We start from the raw sequence: 6,265 nt of genomic DNA, 5'->3' as shown, positions 1-6,265 counted from the left end.
AGATCAACATGTGATTCCTTAAAGGCCTGGGCCCAACAGAACTGAGAAGCTTGATACAGCTGTACCCTGCAATTACATAAACTTAACCCTTGCTCTGTCTACCTCCCCTGTCTCTTAAAGGGCAAGAAAATCCAGGACTAAACATAAACTGCATGGAATAATATCAGGGCAGAGGGGCTGCTGTACTGCCTCTCAGCCATTGTCATTGGTAAAGTTACATCCCCCACTTCAGCAGAACAAACCTTCCTGGTGACTCTGGATGGACCCTCCTCTTCCCATTTTTCAAAAGGGAGTGATATGTGTAGTGAACCTCTGGGGAGCAGGGTACTACGGTAAAATATTCACTACGAATCAAAATGTAGAGTAAATTATGTACGTCTTACATTGGCCCAGGTCTCCTTGAATTTCCAGTGGCCATTAATATCCCCAATCAAGGGATGGACTCATGCCCAATGAAACATCACACAGACCTGCCCTTCCTCTGACCAAAGGCAACTTTATCATGGGACAAACGTCTTCTAATGACAGTGGCATGTTTATGGGTCAGCTCTTTCTAGACCCAATGAGTCAGTTTCTCCTTGGCCCAAAGGATACTAATGGCAGTGACATGTATATCCAAGTCCCTGCTAGGCCAAAAATAACATATTAATAAGTCAGCACCTTCTGAACCCAGTCTCATAATGTACTAATCCCAGTGATATGTTTATATACACTACATATCATTTGTATGTGATTGATTGAACAAACCTCTGACATCAGTGCAGATCAGTAGGACTGGGTCCAGACATGGCCTAACCTCTTCTTATATTTCTTCATCCTTAGCATCTCCTTTCACCAATTTCTCCCACCCTTGCCTCTTGATTCCACCTTCACTTTTCAGTGACCCTTTTCCCTTGCACTAGAGGTCTCCCTCCTCTGTAATGTTCCCTGGCAATGTGATTTGTCTCCCCCATGGATACTTTTATATATAATTCTACTTTTATTCACTGTACAGCACTGCTGCTCCTTAACAGCGCTTTACAAATAAAGTTATACATACATACATACATACATACATACATACATACATACATACAAGTGTTCCCCAACCCAAGATTCCCCACCACTATCCCAAATTGGTCAACAAGGGTATAACAAAGGATATCAGTGGCAAATCTAGATGTCTATAAGGCTATGAGGGACAAGGTAAAGTCCTGTGATTTTCCCACACCCTCTCCTGACTGCACCATAGTGCACATGGCCTGTAATCTCACAGTAGTGGGGCCCATAGTTATACTGTTATGCCCCTGAGACATAGACACTGATTATATACATAAAATATATCATATCTGCTCTGCATTCACCTATATTTCCCTGAAAAAACACATATCCCTGCCTCCATCTCATGGGCCACATTTAAATACTGCAGTAGAAAAACCTCTATTTATATTTAGGAGGTATTTAAACAAAATACACATCCCCTGAGCTGAGACTGAAATCTCCCCATTATCCTAAATTTGTACGGACAAGCGGCATCGTGAGGGCAGACTGTGGAAGCGGCTAAGTGGATATAGGAGTTGCCAAATGTCCCAAGTGTTAATAAGAAAATGTGGGGAGTTCCATGTCTGCAAGCACAGGTACAAAGTACAGTGACACGAGCTGGGACCGACTCACCATCTGTTTGATTGAAGCTTCGGTGGTTGGGCTTCTCTTATCAGGTGCTCCAACGGGTATTGATCTGCATATGCTAAAAGTGGAAAACATATATATCAGGACCATTAAACATGTCTAGAAGTTATTTATTTAATCTATAGAAAATGTTCTTTTTTGCTGGAAATAGCAAATCACCCCAAATTCCTCCCATTCTGATATAGAACCTCTGCTGCTCAATGTATAAAATAAAGTAGCCGTATTTGTTGTGATTCACTTACGTGGTTTTCCCTCGGCCATTTCGATGGCGATTATCCCCAGCGACCAGATGTCACACTGCAAAAGACACACCACAGAGCATTAGAAGGAGAGAATTGGGTTAGTGGGTGTTTAATAAAATCTAAGTAAAAAGGCTACACTTATACAATTCTCTTTTAGAAACATATACATATATTATCATGGGTGCAAAAGTACACGCCATTCTCCTTAGCTCAATTATGGCCAAAACAGAACAGAATACAACTTCTAAAATAGCCCAATGTACACCCTAGTAAATGAACACATCATGGTATATGTAAAAGTGAAAAAATGCTTTATTATATATAAACGTGTATACAGCAATACATCTCCATTACAAACAATAGCAGTTACAGTACATAACACCAGCGTCACAATGCAAATGAGCAAATATATTAAAGCACACACATTATGCAAAAAGTTAAGAAACCCAACGTTTCAGAAAAACTCCTTTCTCTCCATGAGAAAATGACAGCTTCTATGTCCCATTAACACTGATAAGTAAATGCTCTGTGTTGTTACAAGTACAACATACTTTGGTGTCGTACGCCAGGCGCTGGCCCTTCTGCCTTATGGCCTCGGGTGCCATCCAATGTGGAATCCCTTCTGCTTCGTTGCACAATCCAGTTTGCGGGTCCAGGTCCCAGCTGTTTCCAAAGTCGACTGAAATGACAGATAGAATCTATTAATGGAAAATAACTTGTTTAACCACAATAAGATAGAAACCTGAATTATGAACTCCCCTGACTCCATATTCACAGAAGTTCCCCACCATCCATTACTCTACTTACTTATAACTGTAAGTTTTACTCACTGATCTTCACTTTGGCTGTCTCTGTGAGCATGATGTTCAGGCTCATATCCCAGGCACTAGCCAGTGTCACACTCAAATAATGATTTCCTTCATTTCTGCCATTATTTCCCTTAATGCCCCTGTGTATCAATGCTCAGCTCACCTCTGATCCCAGAAATAAAAAAGGGAGTTTACAGCCAATCACGTTTTATGTTTATATCCTGATAGTGATTGGCTGCAAGTTCAGCACATGTTTACATGCTTCTTAGATAAGTGGGACCTCAGTAAGGAGATGTGGGCTTCAGCTCATGAATCTTTGATAAGGAATATTAATTCTAATAGCCAATGTAAGAAGTCTCAATGAGTGAGCCCTATTGAAACCTCCCATGAGCCTCTATGGATATGAAGCTAACACAGAAGATAATTACGTGCCCTTGAATGTTGCATCAGCTGCTGAGGGAGCCCCTTCTGCCATCTTTAAAACTGGCATCAATATTCTCTCCCAGTGTGCGTTTGCCAGTGACAGCCCCACAGTAGCCATTATGCTGCTCTGTCATAGAATTCCCTTTCTGATTGAAGGTCTCCAGTGATGTCCCACCTCTACCAAAGGTTCCCATCCTTCTTGTACGTCTGTCCTACCGAGAGGTAAAGTCCTCAAACCATTGGAGAGCATGTCTGACTGAGTCACTGGGAAATTGGGGTTACAACAAAGGTAAAATGTATAATGTTCATCTTTAATTCTTATCACACAGACCAACTGCAGGAAGTTTATACTTTGCTTTGCTGGAAGTTGCGCAGATTCAGTTATGAGCAAGACCTTTATAGAACTGAATAAATAAAATAGTTAACATTTACGCCTCCGTGTCCTTTCCATTGGAGTCAATAATCTCTCCCAGTGGGCTCCTAATATATTGGATTAGTGGATTTCAATTTTATAAGAGGGGATAATTCCCTATCGTGGGATATTGGTGTCACTGAAAATTCCCAACACATTCAAGTAGACACTCAAGGACTGTGGCAGCAAGATCTAATGGGCAGTTAATGCAGACTGACGCAGCTAAGACCCCATTGCAAAATCTCCCCAGTGCTCCATTCAATGTGTGGGTTATGTTGCCTTAACCAGGGCAGGCCTAACAGCACAGGAGTGGATGCAGGATGGATAAGGTGGAAATCAATGTATTCAGAACATGTGCCTCCCACACACACCTCAAGTTTAGGGGTTACTGATGTAACTAAGCCATTGCCAAGGGGGTTTTCATCTATTGACAAGAGAGGAATGGAAGGGACAGACATTTTACCAGCAAAAGTTGCGTCAACAAAATTCCCAGCAGCCCCTGAATCAATGAAAGCCTTAACAGAAACAGGTGTGTTATTCCAGGACAGAGTAACAGGAACACAAATCCTAGAACTAATGTTACAGGGAGCAGAAATACAGCCCAAATGAATCTCTTCAACCTCATACAGGCTCAGAAGTTTTCCCAATTTTACTGGGCAGGTATAGACAAAATGGCCTTTAGTACCACAGTACATGTAGATGCCCTGGGAACATCTGCAAAATCGTTAGGCAAGTGACAGCTTAGCGGTCCTAAACTGTATGGGATCCTCAGGGGATTGAAGAGTAAAAGATTCAGAGGGAATAAAGACCTTGCTGCTAGGAACATAACCAGGCTGTGAAATCTTCTCCTGATGCCTTTTCATTAATCTGGGATCCACCTGTATAGCTAGGTGCATTAAAGGGGAACTAAAATCTAAAATAGAATAATGCTAAAAAATTCTGTATTTTGTATACTAAACATAAACATGAACTTACTGCACCAGAACAAATTAATTAAACAAATGATTTATGTTTGTTATACATCTTTGCAAGACATGTCGATTGGGCAGGTTTAAAAATCCCATTGGCTCGCGGCCCCATCGGTTCGTAGGTGCGGTCCTGTGATCCGACTGCCTGTTTTGGCAGCACTATGATCCGATCGTTGGGCCCTAGGGCCCATGATCAGATCAGAGCGATATCGCCCACGTCAAAGTGGGCATTTCGGGGAGAGATCCTCTCATTTGGCGATGTTAGGGAAATATCCAAAGACCAGAGATCACTTGAGGTACAACATGGAACCAACTTGAAAGATGTTACACATAACCTTGGAACAGTTTCTACAAGAGCCTCATTGGCACTTTGAAACCGTTCCCTCCATTGAGGGGGGGGGCCAAGATAACGTTTCCTCCACAGCGACATCGCCAAACGAGCAGATCTCTCTGTGTATGGCCAGCTTAGACAGGATAGGAATTAGCTGGTTCTTATATAAATTGACTAGTTTCTATCCTTGTACTGGACCTGTCAGGTATTTTCCCAATACAGATGGTACCTGTACTGTTAGAGAAGGTCCTTAGATAGGATAGGAATTAGCTTGTTCATATATGAACTGACTAGTTTCTATCCCTGTACTGGACCATCATGTAATTGCCCAATAGAGATGGTCCCTGTACTGTTAGAGAAGGTCCTTAGGATAGTAATAAGCTTGTTCATATATGAACTCACTAGTTTATATCCCTGTACTGGACCTTTCAGGTATTTGCCTAATACAGATGGTCCCTGTACTGTTAGAGAGGGTCCTTAGATAGGATAAGAATTAGCTTGTTCATATATGAACTGACTAGTTTCTTTCCCTGTACTGGACCTCATATGAAGTAGAGGTAAAACAGCTGAACACAGGATGATGGATTTCTAAGTATATGAATAACTAAGTACTATCTCTAATAATGGCAGAAATATGTCCTTTAATGAGTTTCAAATTAGTTTCTATCTATTTAACATACCAAAAGGTTAATATATTGTGAGGGCATTTACAAGGATGGGAAATAGTCAGCTCTATTAGAACAGACTAGATTCTATCCTTATTTGGGGCCTTACTTTGAAGGTCATTGTACTGGATGGCATTTAGCTTTGTCAGTATAGACTGGACTAATTCTTTTCCTTCCTGGTACCTCACCACTAGAGGTATTAGGTATGGAGCGCATTTTAGGACATCCTCCGGAAAATTTCTGTCCTCCATGCGATGTCCTACGGCTTAGGAATGCCGCATCGGGTGCTTTTACCTTCACTCATCCACCAAATCTGCAGTCATACTTCTGTCCTCTACCCTCCCTTCTCAGCCGTCAGCCATACAAACTCCACCCTCAGCCCTCCGCCCTCTACCCTCTTTCCTCAGCCTTCCGCTTTACCTGTTCAGCCCCCCGCACTTCGCCCTCCCCGCTCAGAACTCATCCATCAGTCTTCTCTCTAAGCTCCTAAAGTGATGAGCGAGCATTTTCAGTCCGGGAAAGCGGAAATGTGTTTAAAACATCTCTATAATAATACTGGCGAAGTGCGGAGGGATGAAGAGGTAAAGTGGAAGGCTGAGTGTAGAGGCTGAGCAGGGAAGGCGGAGGACTGACGGCTAAGAAGGGGGGGTAGAGGATGGAGGTATGACTGCAGATTTGGAGGATGAGTGATGGTAAAAGCAACCGATGCGGCAGTCCTAAGCTGTAGGACATCGCATGGAGGACAGG

General features: G+C 42.4%; 1 long non-coding RNA gene across 1 annotated transcript; it reads right to left on the bottom strand.

Moving 5' to 3' along the window:
- Positions 1 to 1,085: 1,085 nt before the first annotated feature.
- Positions 1,086 to 3,555, bottom strand: LOC108697936. Its single transcript, XR_001932511.2, has 3 exons — positions 2,462 to 3,555; positions 1,911 to 1,965; positions 1,086 to 1,726 (listed from the first exon to the last, which is right to left on the bottom strand). It is a non-coding gene; the product is annotated as an uncharacterized LOC108697936 (long non-coding RNA).
- Between the last annotated feature and the right edge of the window lie 2,710 nt (positions 3,556 to 6,265).

The sequence above is a fragment of the Xenopus laevis genome, chromosome 7S (assembly GCF_017654675.1).
Source record: "Xenopus laevis strain J_2021 chromosome 7S, Xenopus_laevis_v10.1, whole genome shotgun sequence".
NCBI classification, from domain to species: domain Eukaryota; kingdom Metazoa; phylum Chordata; class Amphibia; order Anura; family Pipidae; genus Xenopus; species Xenopus laevis.
This window is presented reverse-complemented; position numbering and strand designations above follow the sequence as displayed.